Source organism: Daphnia pulicaria, chromosome 3 (assembly GCF_021234035.1).
Source record: "Daphnia pulicaria isolate SC F1-1A chromosome 3, SC_F0-13Bv2, whole genome shotgun sequence".
Classification (NCBI taxonomy): domain Eukaryota; kingdom Metazoa; phylum Arthropoda; class Branchiopoda; order Diplostraca; family Daphniidae; genus Daphnia; species Daphnia pulicaria.
In genome coordinates, this window is record NC_060915.1 from 204,515 (window position 1) to 220,926 (window position 16,412).

The 16,412-nt window shown below is 37.0% G+C and overlaps 36 pseudogenes; all 36 read left to right on the forward strand.

The window, feature by feature from the left end:
• The first annotated feature begins 233 nt into the window (after positions 1 to 233).
• LOC124335418 lies at positions 234 to 352 on the forward strand (annotated as a pseudogene).
• Positions 353 to 766: 414 nt separating this feature from the next.
• On the forward strand, positions 767 to 885 carry LOC124335419 (annotated as a pseudogene).
• A 414-nt stretch (positions 886 to 1,299) lies between these two features.
• On the forward strand, positions 1,300 to 1,418 carry LOC124334918 (annotated as a pseudogene).
• A 414-nt stretch (positions 1,419 to 1,832) lies between these two features.
• LOC124335420 lies at positions 1,833 to 1,951 on the forward strand (annotated as a pseudogene).
• A 414-nt stretch (positions 1,952 to 2,365) lies between these two features.
• LOC124334919 lies at positions 2,366 to 2,484 on the forward strand (annotated as a pseudogene).
• Positions 2,485 to 2,768: 284 nt separating this feature from the next.
• Positions 2,769 to 2,887, forward strand: LOC124329809 (annotated as a pseudogene).
• A 407-nt stretch (positions 2,888 to 3,294) lies between these two features.
• On the forward strand, positions 3,295 to 3,413 carry LOC124335421 (annotated as a pseudogene).
• Positions 3,414 to 3,827: 414 nt separating this feature from the next.
• Positions 3,828 to 3,946, forward strand: LOC124334920 (annotated as a pseudogene).
• A 284-nt stretch (positions 3,947 to 4,230) lies between these two features.
• LOC124329810 lies at positions 4,231 to 4,349 on the forward strand (annotated as a pseudogene).
• A 407-nt stretch (positions 4,350 to 4,756) lies between these two features.
• LOC124334616 lies at positions 4,757 to 4,875 on the forward strand (annotated as a pseudogene).
• A 284-nt stretch (positions 4,876 to 5,159) lies between these two features.
• Positions 5,160 to 5,278, forward strand: LOC124329811 (annotated as a pseudogene).
• A 415-nt stretch (positions 5,279 to 5,693) lies between these two features.
• Positions 5,694 to 5,812, forward strand: LOC124332330 (annotated as a pseudogene).
• Positions 5,813 to 6,226: 414 nt separating this feature from the next.
• LOC124335422 lies at positions 6,227 to 6,345 on the forward strand (annotated as a pseudogene).
• Positions 6,346 to 6,762: 417 nt separating this feature from the next.
• LOC124335423 lies at positions 6,763 to 6,881 on the forward strand (annotated as a pseudogene).
• A 417-nt stretch (positions 6,882 to 7,298) lies between these two features.
• On the forward strand, positions 7,299 to 7,417 carry LOC124335424 (annotated as a pseudogene).
• A 415-nt stretch (positions 7,418 to 7,832) lies between these two features.
• LOC124334617 lies at positions 7,833 to 7,951 on the forward strand (annotated as a pseudogene).
• A 284-nt stretch (positions 7,952 to 8,235) lies between these two features.
• LOC124329812 lies at positions 8,236 to 8,354 on the forward strand (annotated as a pseudogene).
• A 415-nt stretch (positions 8,355 to 8,769) lies between these two features.
• On the forward strand, positions 8,770 to 8,888 carry LOC124334619 (annotated as a pseudogene).
• Positions 8,889 to 9,172: 284 nt separating this feature from the next.
• LOC124329813 lies at positions 9,173 to 9,291 on the forward strand (annotated as a pseudogene).
• Positions 9,292 to 9,576: 285 nt separating this feature from the next.
• On the forward strand, positions 9,577 to 9,695 carry LOC124334620 (annotated as a pseudogene).
• Positions 9,696 to 9,979: 284 nt separating this feature from the next.
• Positions 9,980 to 10,098, forward strand: LOC124332342 (annotated as a pseudogene).
• Positions 10,099 to 10,383: 285 nt separating this feature from the next.
• On the forward strand, positions 10,384 to 10,502 carry LOC124334622 (annotated as a pseudogene).
• A 284-nt stretch (positions 10,503 to 10,786) lies between these two features.
• On the forward strand, positions 10,787 to 10,905 carry LOC124332354 (annotated as a pseudogene).
• A 283-nt stretch (positions 10,906 to 11,188) lies between these two features.
• LOC124334623 lies at positions 11,189 to 11,307 on the forward strand (annotated as a pseudogene).
• A 283-nt stretch (positions 11,308 to 11,590) lies between these two features.
• Positions 11,591 to 11,709, forward strand: LOC124334899 (annotated as a pseudogene).
• A 283-nt stretch (positions 11,710 to 11,992) lies between these two features.
• Positions 11,993 to 12,111, forward strand: LOC124334624 (annotated as a pseudogene).
• Positions 12,112 to 12,394: 283 nt separating this feature from the next.
• Positions 12,395 to 12,513, forward strand: LOC124334900 (annotated as a pseudogene).
• A 283-nt stretch (positions 12,514 to 12,796) lies between these two features.
• On the forward strand, positions 12,797 to 12,915 carry LOC124334625 (annotated as a pseudogene).
• A 284-nt stretch (positions 12,916 to 13,199) lies between these two features.
• On the forward strand, positions 13,200 to 13,318 carry LOC124329814 (annotated as a pseudogene).
• A 415-nt stretch (positions 13,319 to 13,733) lies between these two features.
• Positions 13,734 to 13,852, forward strand: LOC124334626 (annotated as a pseudogene).
• Positions 13,853 to 14,136: 284 nt separating this feature from the next.
• Positions 14,137 to 14,255, forward strand: LOC124329815 (annotated as a pseudogene).
• A 285-nt stretch (positions 14,256 to 14,540) lies between these two features.
• On the forward strand, positions 14,541 to 14,659 carry LOC124334627 (annotated as a pseudogene).
• A 284-nt stretch (positions 14,660 to 14,943) lies between these two features.
• On the forward strand, positions 14,944 to 15,062 carry LOC124332366 (annotated as a pseudogene).
• Positions 15,063 to 15,347: 285 nt separating this feature from the next.
• Positions 15,348 to 15,466, forward strand: LOC124334628 (annotated as a pseudogene).
• A 284-nt stretch (positions 15,467 to 15,750) lies between these two features.
• On the forward strand, positions 15,751 to 15,869 carry LOC124332377 (annotated as a pseudogene).
• A 283-nt stretch (positions 15,870 to 16,152) lies between these two features.
• On the forward strand, positions 16,153 to 16,271 carry LOC124334629 (annotated as a pseudogene).
• The last annotated feature ends 141 nt before the right edge of the window (positions 16,272 to 16,412 follow it).

The following is a 16,412-nucleotide window of genomic DNA, read 5'->3' on the forward strand; positions in this document are numbered from 1 at the left end:
GATGGTTACCAGTCCAAATTCGTAGATCAAAAATATCAATGGCATAGAGATAGGTTCAATTCATCTATTTGAATGATTCTGGATAAATTTCATTGCGAGTTTTTCAAAGTTTATCGCGCTTTTTTATTCGCGATGGTTACGAGTCCAAATTCAATGAACAAACATTTCTATCACTTTGAAGTGATTTTCTATTCATCCATTGGGACTGGGAGGGTAATTTTTCATTTTTGAATGTCAACGGCCATATCACGTAGAACGCACCTGGTCTCGTCAGCTCCCAGAAGTTAAGTTACGTCGAGTCCCGTTAGTACTTGGAAGAGTGACCGCTTGGGAATACGGGATGTCGTTGGCGATGAATAGTTTGTTTTCAATAACAAATTTCTTGAAATTTTTTTTCAATCACGATGGTTACCAGTCCAAATTCGTAGATAAAACATTTAAATGCCTTAGAGATAGGTTAAATTCATCTATAAGAATGATTCTGGATCAATTCCATTGAGAGTTTTTCAAAGTTTATCGCGTTTTTTAATCGCGATGGTTACCAGTCCAAATTCGTAGATCAAAAATATCAATGGCATAGAGATAGGTTCAATTCATCTATTTGAATGATTCTGGATAAATTTCATTGCGAGTTTTTCAAAGTTTATCGCGCTTTTTTATTCGCGATGGTTACGAGTCCAAATTCAATGAACAAACATTTCTATCACTTTGAAGTGATTTTCTATTCATCCATTGGGACTGGGAGGGTAATTTTTCATTTTTGAATGTCAACGGCCATATCACGTAGAACGCACCTGGTCTCGTCAGCTCCCAGAAGTTAAGTTACGTCGAGTCCCGTTAGTACTTGGAAGAGTGACCGCTTGGGAATACGGGATGTCGTTGGCGATGAATAGTTTGTTTTCAATAACAAATTTCTTGAAATTTTTTTTCAATCACGATGGTTACCAGTCCAAATTCGTAGATAAAACATTTAAATGCCTTAGAGATAGGTTAAATTCATCTATAAGAATGATTCTGGATCAATTCCATTGAGAGTTTTTCAAAGTTTATCGCGTTTTTTAATCGCGATGGTTACCAGTCCAAATTCGTAGATCAAAAATATCAATGGCATAGAGATAGGTTCAATTCATCTATTTGAATGATTCTGGATAAATTTCATTGCGAGTTTTTCAAAGTTTATCGCGCTTTTTTATTCGCGATGGTTACGAGTCCAAATTCAATGAACAAACATTTCTATCACTTTGAAGTGATTTTCTATTCATCCATTGGGACTGGGAGGGTAATTTTTCATTTTTGAATGTCAACGGCCATATCGCGTAGAACGCACCTGGTCTCGTCAGCTCCCAGAAGTTAAGTCACGTCGAGTCCCGTTAGTACTTGGAAGGGTGACCGCTTGGGAATACGGGATGTCGTTGGCGATGAATAGTTTGTTTTCAATAACAAATTTCTTGAAATTTTTTTTCAATCACGATGGTTACCAGTCCAAATTCGTAGATAAAACATTTAAATGCCTTAGAGATAGGTTAAATTCATCTATAAGAATGATTCTGGATCAATTCCATTGAGAGTTTTTCAAAGTTTATCGCGTTTTTTAATCGCGATGGTTACCAGTCCAAATTCGTAGATCAAAAATATCAATGGCATAGAGATAGGTTCAATTCATCTATTTGAATGATTCTGGATAAATTTCATTGCGAGTTTTTCAAAGTTTATCGCGCTTTTTTATTCGCGATGGTTACGAGTCCAAATTCAATGAACAAACATTTCTATCACTTTGAAGTGATTTTCTATTCATCCATTGGGACTGGGAGGGTAATTTTTCATTTTTGAATGTCAACGGCCATATCACGTAGAACGCACCTGGTCTCGTCAGCTCCCAGAAGTTAAGTTACGTCGAGTCCCGTTAGTACTTGGAAGAGTGACCGCTTGGGAATACGGGATGTCGTTGGCGATGAATAGTTTGTTTTCAATAACAAATTTCTTGAAATTTTTTTTCAATCACGATGGTTACCAGTCCAAATTCGTAGATAAAACATTTAAATGCCTTAGAGATAGGTTAAATTCATCTATAAGAATGATTCTGGATCAATTCCATTGAGAGTTTTTCAAAGTTTATCGCGTTTTTTAATCGCGATGGTTACCAGTCCAAATTCGTAGATCAAAAATATCAATGGCATAGAGATAGGTTCAATTCATCTATTTGAATGATTCTGGATAAATTTCATTGCGAGTTTTTCAAAGTTTATCGCGCTTTTTTATTCGCGATGGTTACGAGTCCAAATTCAATGAACAAACATTTCTATCACTTTGAAGTGATTTTCTATTCATCCATTGGGACTGGGAGGGTAATTTTTCATTTTTGAATGTCAACGGCCATATCGCGTAGAACGCACCTGGTCTCGTCAGCTCCCAGAAGTTAAGTCACGTCGAGTCCCGTTAGTACTTGGAAGGGTGACCGCTTGGGAATACGGGATGTCGTTGGCGATGAATAGTTTGTTTTCAATAACAAATTTCTTGAAATTTTTTTTCAATCACGATGGTTACTAGTCCAAATTCGTAGATCAAAAATATCAATGGCATAGAGATAGGTTCAATTCATCTATAGGAATGATTCTGGATAAATTTCATTGCGAGTTTTTCAAAGTTTATCGCGCTTTTTTATTCGCGATAGTTACGAGTCCAAATTCAATGAACAAACATTTCTATCACTTTGAAGTGATTTTCTATTCATCCATTGGGACTGGGAGGGTAATTTTTCATTTTTGAATGTCAACGGCCATATCACGTAGAGCGCACCTGGTCTCGTCAGCTCCCAGAAGTTAAGTTACGTCGAGTCCCGTTAGTACTTGGAAGAGTGACCGCTTGGGAATACGGGATGTCGTTGGCGATGAATAGTTTGTTTTCAATAACAAATTTCTTGAAATCATTCACGATGGTTACCAGTCCAAATTCGTAGATAAAACATTTCAATGCCTTAGAGATAGGTTAAATTCATCTATAAGAATGATTCTGGATCAATTCCATTGAGAGTTTTTCAAAGTTTATCGCGTTTTTTAATCGCGATGGTTACCAGTCCAAATTCGTAGATCAAAAATATCAATGGCATAGAGATAGGTTCAATTCATCTATTTGAATGATTCTGGATAAATTTCATTGCGAGTTTTTCAAAGTTTATCGCGCTTTTTTATTCGCGATGGTTACGAGTCCAAATTCAATGAACAAACATTTCTATCACTTTGAAGTGATTTTCTATTCATCCATTGGGACTGGGAGGGTAATTTTTCATTTTTGAATGTCAACGGCCATATCACGTAGAACGCACCTGGTCTCGTCAGCTCCCAGAAGTTAAGTTACGTCGAGTCCCGTTAGTACTTGGAAGAGTGACCGCTTGGGAATACGGGATGTCGTTGGCGATGAATAGTTTGTTTTCAATAACAAATTTCTTGAAATTTTTTTTCAATCACGATGGTTACCAGTCCAAATTCGTAGATAAAACATTTAAATGCCTTAGAGATAGGTTAAATTCATCTATAAGAATGATTCTGGATCAATTCCATTGAGAGTTTTTCAAAGTTTATCGCGTTTTTTAATCGCGATGGTTACCAGTCCAAATTCGTAGATCAAAAATATCAATGGCATAGAGATAGGTTCAATTCATCTATTTGAATGATTCTGGATAAATTTCATTGCGAGTTTTTCAAAGTTTATCGCGCTTTTTTATTCGCGATGGTTACGAGTCCAAATTCAATGAACAAACATTTCTATCACTTTGAAGTGATTTTCTATTCATCCATTGGGACTGGGAGGGTAATTTTTCATTTTTGAATGTCAACGGCCATATCGCGTAGAACGCACCTGGTCTCGTCAGCTCCCAGAAGTTAAGTCACGTCGAGTCCCGTTAGTACTTGGAAGGGTGACCGCTTGGGAATACGGGATGTCGTTGGCGATGAATAGTTTGTTTTCAATAACAAATTTCTTGAAATTTTTTTTCAATCACGATGGTTACTAGTCCAAATTCGTAGATCAAAAATATCAATGGCATAGAGATAGGTTCAATTCATCTATAGGAATGATTCTGGATAAATTTCATTGCGAGTTTTTCAAAGTTTATCGCGCTTTTTTATTCGCGATAGTTACGAGTCCAAATTCAATGAACAAACATTTCTATCACTTTGAAGTGATTTTCTATTCATCCATTGGGACTGGGAGGGTAATTTTTCATTTTTGAATGTCAACGGCCATATCACGTAGAGCGCACCTGGTCTCGTCAGCTCCCAGAAGTTAAGTTACGTCGAGTCCCGTTAGTACTTGGAAGAGTGACCGCTTGGGAATACGGGATGTCGTTGGCGATGAATAGTTTGTTTTCAATAACAAATTTCTTGAAATCATTCACGATGGTTACCAGTCCAAATTCGTAGATAAAACATTTCAATGCCTTAGAGATAGGTTAAATTCATCTATAAGAATGATTCTGGATCAATTCCATTGAGAGTTTTTCAAAGTTTATCGCGTTTTTTAATCGCGATGGTTACCAGTCCAAATTCGTAGATCAAAAATATCAATGGCATAGAGATAGGTTCAATTCATCTATTTGAATGATTCTGGATAAATTTCATTGCGAGTTTTTCAAAGTTTATCGCGCTTTTTTATTCGCGATGGTTACGAGTCCAAATTCAATGAACAAACATTTCTATCACTTTGAAGTGATTTTCTATTCATCCATTGGGACTGGGAGGGTAATTTTTCATTTTTGAATGTCAACGGCCATATCACGTAGAACGCACCTGGTCTCGTCAGCTCCCAGAAGTTAAGTCACGTCGAGTCCCGTTAGTACTTGGAAGGGTGACCGCTTGGGAATACGGGATGTCGTTGGCGATGAATAGTTTGTTTTCAATAACAAATTTCTTGAAATTTTTTTTCAATCACGATGGTTACCAGTCCAAATTCGTAGATCAAAAATATCAATGGCATAGAGATAGGTTCAATTCATCTATAGGAATGATTCTGGATAAATTTCATTGCGAGTTTTTCAAAGTTTATCGCGCTTTTTTATTCGCGATAGTTACGAGTCCAAATTCAATGAACAAACATTTCTATCACTTTGAAGTGATTTTCTATTCATCCATTGGGACTGGGAGGGTAATTTTTCATTTTTGAATGTCAACGGCCATATCACGTAGAGCGCACCTGGTCTCGTCAGCTCCCAGAAGTTAAGTTACGTCGAGTCCCGTTAGTACTTGGAAGAGTGACCGCTTGGGAATACGGGATGTCGTTGGCGATGAATAGTTTGTTTTCAATAACAAATTTCTTGAAATTTTTTTTTCAATCACGATGGTTACCAGTCCAAATTCGTAGATAAAACATTTCAATGCCTTAGAGATAGGTTAAATTCATCTATAAGAATGATTCTGGATCAATTCCATTGAGAGTTTTTCAAAGTTTATCGCGTTTTTTAATCGCGATGGTTACCAGTCCAAATTCGTAGATCAAAAATATCAATGGCATAGAGATAGGTTCAATTCATCTATTTGAATGATTCTGGATAAATTTCATTGCGAGTTTTTCAAAGTTTATCGCGCTTTTTTATTCGCGATGGTTACGAGTCCAAATTCAATGAACAAACATTTCTATCACTTTGAAGTGATTTTCTATTCATCCATTGGGAAAGGGAGGGTAAATTTTCATTTTTGAATGTCAACGGCCATATCACGTAGAACGCACCTGGTCTCGTCAGCTCCCAGAAGTTAAGTTACGTCGAGTCCCGTTAGTACTTGGAAGGGTGACCGCTTGGGAATACGGGATGTCGTTGGCGATGAATAGTTTGTTTTCAATAACAAATTTCTTGAAATTTTTTTTCAATCACGATGGTTACCAGTCCAAATTCGTAGATAAAACATTTAAATGCCTTAGAGATAGGTTAAATTCATCTATAAGAATGATTCTGGATCAATTCCATTGAGAGTTTTTCAAAGTTTATCGCGTTTTTTAATCGCGATGGTTACCAGTCCAAATTCGTAGATCAAAAATATCAATGGCATAGAGATAGGTTCAATTCATCTATTTGAATGATTCTGGATAAATTTCATTGCGAGTTTTTCAAAGTTTATCGCGCTTTTTTATTCGCGATGGTTACGAGTCCAAATTCAATGAACAAACATTTCTATCACTTTGAAGTGATTTTCTATTCATCCATTGGGACTGGGAGAGTAATTTTTCATTTTTGAATGTCAACGGCCATATCACGTAGAACGCACCTGGTCTCGTCAGCTCCCAGAAGTTAAGTTACGTCGAGTCCCGTTAGTACTTGGAAGAGTGACCGCTTGGGAATACGGGATGTCGTTGGCGATAAATAATTGTTTGTTTTCAAAAACAAATTTCTTGAAATTTTTTTTCAATCACGATGGTTACCAGTCCAAATTCGTAGATAAAACATTTAAATGCCTTAGAGATAGGTTAAATTCATCTATAAGAATGATTCTGGATCAATTCCATTGAGAGTTTTTCAAAGTTTATCGCGTTTTTTAATCGCGATGGTTACCAGTCCAAATTCGTAGATCAAAAATATCAATGGCATAGAGATAGGTTCAATTCATCTATTTGAATGATTCTGGATAAATTTCATTGCGAGTTTTTCAAAGTTTATCGCGCTTTTTTATTCGCGATGGTTACGAGTCCAAATTCAATGAACAAACATTTCTATCACTTTGAAGTGATTTTCTATTCATCCATTGGGACTGGGAGAGTAATTTTTCATTTTTGAATGTCAACGGCCATATCACGTAGAACGCACCTGGTCTCGTCAGCTCCCAGAAGTTAAGTTACGTCGAGTCCCGTTAGTACTTGGAAGAGTGACCGCTTGGGAATACGGGATGTCGTTGGCGATAAATAATTGTTTGTTTTCAAAAACAAATTTCTTGAAATTTTTTTTCAATCACGATGGTTACCAGTCCAAATTCGTAGATAAAACATTTAAATGCCTTAGAGATAGGTTAAATTCATCTATAAGAATGATTCTGGATCAATTCCATTGAGAGTTTTTCAAAGTTTATCGCGTTTTTTAATCGCGATGGTTACCAGTCCAAATTCGTAGATCAAAAATATCAATGGCATAGAGATAGGTTCAATTCATCTATTTGAATGATTCTGGATAAATTTCATTGCGAGTTTTTCAAAGTTTATCGCGCTTTTTTATTCGCGATGGTTACGAGTCCAAATTCAATGAACAAACATTTCTATCACTTTGAAGTGATTTTCTATTCATCCATTGGGACTGGGAGGGTAATTTTTCATTTTTGAATGTCAACGGCCATATCACGTAGAACGCACCTGGTCTCGTCAGCTCCCAGAAGTTAAGTTACGTCGAGTCCCGTTAGTACTTGGAAGAGTGACCGCTTGGGAATACGGGATGTCGTTGGCGATGAATAGTTTGTTTTCAATAACAAATTTCTTGAAATTTTTTTTTCAATCACGATGGTTACCAGTCCAAATTCGTAGATAAAACATTTCAATGCCTTAGAGATAGGTTAAATTCATCTATAAGAATGATTCTGGATCAATTCCATTGAGAGTTTTTCAAAGTTTATCGCGTTTTTTAATCGCGATGGTTACCAGTCCAAATTCGTAGATCAAAAATATCAATGGCATAGAGATAGGTTCAATTCATCTATTTGAATGATTCTGGATAAATTTCATTGCGAGTTTTTCAAAGTTTATCGCGCTTTTTTATTCGCGATGGTTACGAGTCCAAATTCAATGAACAAACATTTCTATCACTTTGAAGTGATTTTCTATTCATCCATTGGGACTGGGAGGGTAATTTTTCATTTTTGAATGTCAACGGCCATATCACGTAGAACGCACCTGGTCTCGTCAGCTCCCAGAAGTTAAGTCACGTCGAGTCCCGTTAGTACTTGGAAGGGTGACCGCTTGGGAATACGGGATGTCGTTGGCGATGAATAGTTTGTTTTCAATAACAAATTTCTTGAAATTTTTTTTCAATCACGATGGTTACTAGTCCAAATTCGTAGATCAAAAATATCAATGGCATAGAGATAGGTTCAATTCATCTATAGGAATGATTCTGGATAAATTTCATTGCGAGTTTTTCAAAGTTTATCGCGCTTTTTTATTCGCGATAGTTACGAGTCCAAATTCAATGAACAAACATTTCTATCACTTTGAAGTGATTTTCTATTCATCCATTGGGACTGGGAGGGTAATTTTTCATTTTTGAATGTCAACGGCCATATCACGTAGAGCGCACCTGGTCTCGTCAGCTCCCAGAAGTTAAGTTACGTCGAGTCCCGTTAGTACTTGGAAGAGTGACCGCTTGGGAATACGGGATGTCGTTGGCGATGAATAGTTTGTTTTCAATAACAAATTTCTTGAAATTTTTTTTTCAATCACGATGGTTACCAGTCCAAATTCGTAGATAAAACATTTCAATGCCTTAGAGATAGGTTAAATTCATCTATAAGAATGATTCTGGATCAATTCCATTGAGAGTTTTTCAAAGTTTATCGCGTTTTTTAATCGCGATGGTTACCAGTCCAAATTCGTAGATCAAAAATATCAATGGCATAGAGATAGGTTCAATTCATCTATTTGAATGATTCTGGATAAATTTCATTGCGAGTTTTTCAAAGTTTATCGCGCTTTTTTATTCGCGATGGTTACGAGTCCAAATTCAATGAACAAACATTTCTATCACTTTGAAGTGATTTTCTATTCATCCATTGGGACTGGGAGGGTAATTTTTCATTTTTGAATGTCAACGGCCATATCACGTAGAACGCACCTGGTCTCGTCAGCTCCCAGAAGTTAAGTCACGTCGAGTCCCGTTAGTACTTGGAAGGGTGACCGCTTGGGAATACGGGATGTCGTTGGCGATGAATAGTTTGTTTTCAATAACAAATTTCTTGAAATTTTTTTTCAATCACGATGGTTACTAGTCCAAATTCGTAGATCAAAAATATCAATGGCATAGAGATAGGTTCAATTCATCTATAGGAATGATTCTGGATAAATTTCATTGCGAGTTTTTCAAAGTTTATCGCGCTTTTTTATTCGCGATAGTTACGAGTCCAAATTCAATGAACAAACATTTCTATCACTTTGAAGTGATTTTCTATTCATCCATTGGGACTGGGAGGGTAATTTTTCATTTTTGAATGTCAACGGCCATATCACGTAGAGCGCACCTGGTCTCGTCAGCTCCCAGAAGTTAAGTTACGTCGAGTCCCGTTAGTACTTGGAAGAGTGACCGCTTGGGAATACGGGATGTCGTTGGCGATGAATAGTTTGTTTTCAATAACAAATTTCTTGAAATTTTTTTTTCAATCACGATGGTTACCAGTCCAAATTCGTAGATAAAACATTTCAATGCCTTAGAGATAGGTTAAATTCATCTATAAGAATAATTCTGGATCAATTCCATTGAGAGTTTTTCAAAGTTTATCGCGCTTTTTTATTCGCGATGGTTACGAGTCCAAATTCAATGAACAAACATTTCTATCACTTTGAAGTGATTTTCTATTCATCCATTGGGACTGGGAGGGTAATTTTTCATTTTTGAATGTCAACGGCCATATCACGTAGAACGCACCTGGTCTCGTCAGCTCCCAGAAGTTAAGTCACGTCGAGTCCCGTTAGTACTTGGAAGGGTGACCGCTTGGGAATACGGGATGTCGTTGGCGATGAATAGTTTGTTTTCAATAACAAATTTCTTGAAATTTTTTTTCAATCACGATGGTTACTAGTCCAAATTCGTAGATCAAAAATATCAATGGCATAGAGATAGGTTCAATTCATCTATAGGAATGATTCTGGATAAATTTCATTGCGAGTTTTTCAAAGTTTATCGCGCTTTTTTATTCGCGATAGTTACGAGTCCAAATTCAATGAACAAACATTTCTATCACTTTGAAGTGATTTTCTATTCATCCATTGGGACTGGGAGGGTAAATTTTCATTTTTGAATGTCAACGGCCATATCACGTAGAACGCACCTGGTCTCGTCAGCTCCCAGAAGTTAAGTTACGTCGAGTCCCGTTAGTACTTGGAAGGGTGACCGCTTGGGAATACGGGATGTCGTTGGCGATGAATAGTTTGTTTTCAATAACAAATTTCTTGAAATTTTTTTTTAAATCACGATGGTTACCAGTCCAAATTCGTAGATAAAACATTTCAATGCCTTAGAGATAGGTTAAATTCATCTATAAGAATGATTCTGGATAAATTTCATTGCGAGTTTTTCAAAGTTTATCGCGCTTTTTTATTCGCGATGGTTACGAGTCCAAATTCAATGAACAAACATTTCTATCACTTTGAAGTGATTTTCTATTCATCCATTGGGACTGGGAGGGTAATTTTTCATTTTTGAATGTCAACGGCCATATCACGTAGAACGCACCTGGTCTCGTCAGCTCCCAGAAGTTAAGTCACGTCGAGTCCCGTTAGTACTTGGAAGGGTGACCGCTTGGGAATACGGGATGTCGTTGGCGATGAATAGTTTGTTTTCAATAACAAATTTCTTGAAATTTTTTTTCAATCACGATGGTTACCAGTCCAAATTCGTAGATCAAAAATATCAATGGCATAGAGATAGGTTCAATTCATCTATAGGAATGATTCTGGATAAATTTCATTGCGAGTTTTTCAAAGTTTATCGCGCTTTTTTATTCGCGATAGTTACGAGTCCAAATTCAATGAACAAACATTTCTATCACTTTGAAGTGATTTTCTATTCATCCATTGGGACTGGGAGGGTAAATTTTCATTTTTGAATGTCAACGGCCATATCACGTAGAACGCACCTGGTCTCGTCAGCTCCCAGAAGTTAAGTTACGTCGAGTCCCGTTAGTACTTGGAAGGGTGACCGCTTGGGAATACGGGATGTCGTTGGCGATGAATAGTTTGTTTTAAATAACAAATTTCTTGAAATTTTTTTCAATCACGATGGTTACCAGTCCAAATTCGTAGATCAAAAATATCAATGGCATAGAGATAGGTTCAATTCATCTATAGGAATGATTCTGGATAAATTTCATTGCGAGTTTTTCAAAGTTTATCGCGCTTTTTTATTCGCGATGGTTACGAGTCCAAATTCAATGAACAAACATTTCTATCACTTTGAAGTGATTTTCTATTCATCCATTGGGACTGGGAGGGTAATTTTTCAATTTTGAATGTCAACGGCCATATCACGTAGAACGCACCTGGTCTCGTCAGCTCCCAGAAGTTAAGTCACGTCGAGTCCCGTTAGTACTTGGAAGGGTGACCGCTTGGGAATACGGGATGTCGTTGGCGATGAATAGTTTGTTTTAAATAACAAATTTCTTGAAATTTTTTTCAATCACGATGGTTACCAGTCCAAATTCGTAGATCAAAAATATCAATGGCATAGAGATAGGTTCAATTCATCTATAGGAATGATTCTGGATAAATTTCATTGCGAGTTTTTCAAAGTTTATCGCGCTTTTTTATTCGCGATGGTTACGAGTCCAAATTCAATGAACAAACATTTCTATCACTTTGAAGTGATTTTCTATTCATCCATTGGGACTGGGAGGGTAATTTTTCAATTTTGAATGTCAACGGCCATATCACGTAGAACACACCTGGTCTCGTCAGCTCCCAGAAGTTAAGTCACGTCGAGTCCCGTTAGTACTTGGAAGGGTGACCGCTTGGGAATACGGGATGTCGTTGGCGATGAATAGTTTGTTTTAAATAACAAATTTCTTGAAATTTTTTTCAATCACGATGGTTACCAGTCCAAATTCGTAGATCAAAAATATCAATGGCATAGAGATAGGTTCAATTCATCTATAGGAATGATTCTGGATAAATTTCATTGCGAGTTTTTCAAAGTTTATCGCGCTTTTTTATTCGCGATGGTTACGAGTACAAATTCAATGAACAAACATTTCTATCACTTTGAAGTGATTTTCTATTCATCCATTGGGACTGGCAGGGTAATTTTTCAATTTTGAATGTCAACGGCCATATCACGTAGAACGCACCTGGTCTCGTCAGCTCCCAGAAGTTAAGTCACGTCGAGTCCCGTTAGTACTTGGAAGGGTGACCGCTTGGGAATACGGGATGTCGTTGGCGATGAATAGTTTGTTTTAAATAACAAATTTCTTGAAATTTTTTTCAATCACGATGGTTACCAGTCCAAATTCGTAGATCAAAAATATCAATGGCATAGAGATAGGTTCAATTCATCTATAGGAATGATTCTGGATAAATTTCATTGCGAGTTTTTCAAAGTTTATCGCGCTTTTTTATTCGCGATGGTTACGAGTCCAAATTCAATGAACAAACATTTCTATCACTTTGAAGTGATTTTCTATTCATCCATTGGGACTGGGAGGGTAATTTTTCAATTTTGAATGTCAACGGCCATATCACGTAGAACACACCTGGTCTCGTCAGCTCCCAGAAGTTAAGTCACGTCGAGTCCCGTTAGTACTTGGAAGGGTGACCGCTTGGGAATACGGGATGTCGTTGGCGATGAATAGTTTGTTTTAAATAACAAATTTCTTGAAATTTTTTTCAATCACGATGGTTACCAGTCCAAATTCGTAGATCAAAAATATCAATGGCCTAGAGATAGGTTCAATTCATCTATAGGAATGATTCTGGATAAATTTCATTGCGAGTTTTTCAAAGTTTATCGCGCTTTTTTATTCGCGATGGTTACGAGTCCAAATTCAATGAACAAACATTTCTATCACTTTGAAGTGATTTTCTATTCATCCATTGGGACTGGGAGGGTAATTTTTCATTTTTGAATGTCAACGGCCATATCACGTAGAACGCACCTGGTCTCGTCAGCTCCCAGAAGTTAAGTCACGTCGAGTCCCGTTAGTACTTGGAAGGGTGACCGCTTGGGAATACGGGATGTCGTTGGCGATGAATAGTTTGTTTTCAATAACAAATTTCTTGAAATTTTTTTTCAATCACGATGGTTACTAGTCCAAATTCGTAGATCAAAAATATCAATGGCATAGAGATAGGTTCAATTCATCTATAGGAATGATTCTGGATAAATTTCATTGCGAGTTTTTCAAAGTTTATCGCGCTTTTTTATTCGCGATAGTTACGAGTCCAAATTCAATGAACAAACATTTCTATCACTTTGAAGTGATTTTCTATTCATCCATTGGGACTGGGAGGGTAATTTTTCATTTTTGAATGTCAACGGCCATATCACGTAGAGCGCACCTGGTCTCGTCAGCTCCCAGAAGTTAAGTTACGTCGAGTCCCGTTAGTACTTGGAAGAGTGACCGCTTGGGAATACGGGATGTCGTTGGCGATGAATAGTTTGTTTTCAATAACAAATTTCTTGAAATTTTTTTTTCAATCACGATGGTTACCAGTCCAAATTCGTAGATAAAACATTTCAATGCCTTAGAGATAGGTTAAATTCATCTATAAGAATGATTCTGGATCAATTCCATTGAGAGTTTTTCAAAGTTTATCGCGTTTTTTAATCGCGATGGTTACCAGTCCAAATTCGTAGATCAAAAATATCAATGGCATAGAGATAGGTTCAATTCATCTATTTGAATGATTCTGGATAAATTTCATTGCGAGTTTTTCAAAGTTTATCGCGCTTTTTTATTCGCGATGGTTACGAGTCCAAATTCAATGAACAAACATTTCTATCACTTTGAAGTGATTTTCTATTCATCCATTGGGACTGGGAGGGTAATTTTTCATTTTTGAATGTCAACGGCCATATCACGTAGAACGCACCTGGTCTCGTCAGCTCCCAGAAGTTAAGTCACGTCGAGTCCCGTTAGTACTTGGAAGGGTGACCGCTTGGGAATACGGGATGTCGTTGGCGATGAATAGTTTGTTTTCAATAACAAATTTCTTGAAATTTTTTTTCAATCACGATGGTTACTAGTCCAAATTCGTAGATCAAAAATATCAATGGCATAGAGATAGGTTCAATTCATCTATAGGAATGATTCTGGATAAATTTCATTGCGAGTTTTTCAAAGTTTATCGCGCTTTTTTATTCGCGATAGTTACGAGTCCAAATTCAATGAACAAACATTTCTATCACTTTGAAGTGATTTTCTATTCATCCATTGGGACTGGGAGGGTAATTTTTCATTTTTGAATGTCAACGGCCATATCACGTAGAGCGCACCTGGTCTCGTCAGCTCCCAGAAGTTAAGTTACGTCGAGTCCCGTTAGTACTTGGAAGAGTGACCGCTTGGGAATACGGGATGTCGTTGGCGATGAATAGTTTGTTTTCAATAACAAATTTCTTGAAATTTTTTTTTCAATCACGATGGTTACCAGTCCAAATTCGTAGATAAAACATTTCAATGCCTTAGAGATAGGTTAAATTCATCTATAAGAATAATTCTGGATCAATTCCATTGAGAGTTTTTCAAAGTTTATCGCGCTTTTTTATTCGCGATGGTTACGAGTCCAAATTCAATGAACAAACATTTCTATCACTTTGAAGTGATTTTCTATTCATCCATTGGGACTGGGAGGGTAATTTTTCATTTTTGAATGTCAACGGCCATATCACGTAGAACGCACCTGGTCTCGTCAGCTCCCAGAAGTTAAGTCACGTCGAGTCCCGTTAGTACTTGGAAGGGTGACCGCTTGGGAATACGGGATGTCGTTGGCGATGAATAGTTTGTTTTCAATAACAAATTTCTTGAAATTTTTTTTCAATCACGATGGTTACTAGTCCAAATTCGTAGATCAAAAATATCAATGGCATAGAGATAGGTTCAATTCATCTATAGGAATGATTCTGGATAAATTTCATTGCGAGTTTTTCAAAGTTTATCGCGCTTTTTTATTCGCGATAGTTACGAGTCCAAATTCAATGAACAAACATTTCTATCACTTTGAAGTGATTTTCTATTCATCCATTGGGACTGGGAGGGTAAATTTTCATTTTTGAATGTCAACGGCCATATCACGTAGAACGCACCTGGTCTCGTCAGCTCCCAGAAGTTAAGTTACGTCGAGTCCCGTTAGTACTTGGAAGGGTGACCGCTTGGGAATACGGGATGTCGTTGGCGATGAATAGTTTGTTTTCAATAACAAATTTCTTGAAATTTTTTTTTAAATCACGATGGTTACCAGTCCAAATTCGTAGATAAAACATTTCAATGCCTTAGAGATAGGTTAAATTCATCTATAAGAATGATTCTGGATAAATTTCATTGCGAGTTTTTCAAAGTTTATCGCGCTTTTTTATTCGCGATGGTTACGAGTCCAAATTCAATGAACAAACATTTCTATCACTTTGAAGTGATTTTCTATTCATCCATTGGGACTGGGAGGGTAATTTTTCATTTTTGAATGTCAACGGCCATATCACGTAGAACGCACCTGGTCTCGTCAGCTCCCAGAAGTTAAGTCACGTCGAGTCCCGTTAGTACTTGGAAGGGTGACCGCTTGGGAATACGGGATGTCGTTGGCGATGAATAGTTTGTTTTCAATAACAAATTTCTTGAAATTTTTTTTCAATCACGATGGTTACCAGTCCAAATTCGTAGATCAAAAATATCAATGGCATAGAGATAGGTTCAATTCATCTATAGGAATGATTCTGGATAAATTTCATTGCGAGTTTTTCAAAGTTTATCGCGCTTTTTTATTCGCGATAGTTACGAGTCCAAATTCAATGAACAAACATTTCTATCACTTTGAAGTGATTTTCTATTCATCCATTGGGACTGGGAGGGTAAATTTTCATTTTTGAATGTCAACGGCCATATCACGTAGAACGCACCTGGTCTCGTCAGCTCCCAGAAGTTAAGTTACGTCGAGTCCCGTTAGTACTTGGAAGGGTGACCGCTTGGGAATACGGGATGTCGTTGGCGATGAATAGTTTGTTTTAAATAACAAATTTCTTGAAATTTTTTTCAATCACGATGGTTACCAGTCCAAATTCGTAGATCAAAAATATCAATGGCATAGAGATAGGTTCAATTCATCTATAGGAATGATTCTGGATAAATTTCATTGCGAGTTTTTCAAAGTTTATCGCGCTTTTTTATTCGCGATGGTTACGAGTCCAAATTCAATGAACAAACATTTCTATCACTTTGAAGTGATTTTCTATTCATCCATTGGGACTGGGAGGGTAATTTTTCAATTTTGAATGTCAACGGCCATATCACGTAGAACGCACCTGGTCTCGTCAGCTCCCAGAAGTTAAGTCACGTCGAGTCCCGTTAGTACTTGGAAGGGTGACCGCTTGGGAATACGGGATGTCGTTGGCGATGAATAGTTTGTTTTAAATAACAAATTTCTTGAAATTTTTTTCAATCACGATGGTTACCAGTCCAAATTCGTAGATCAAAAATATCAATGGCATAGAGATAGGTTCAATTCATCTATAGGAATGATTCTGGATAAATTTC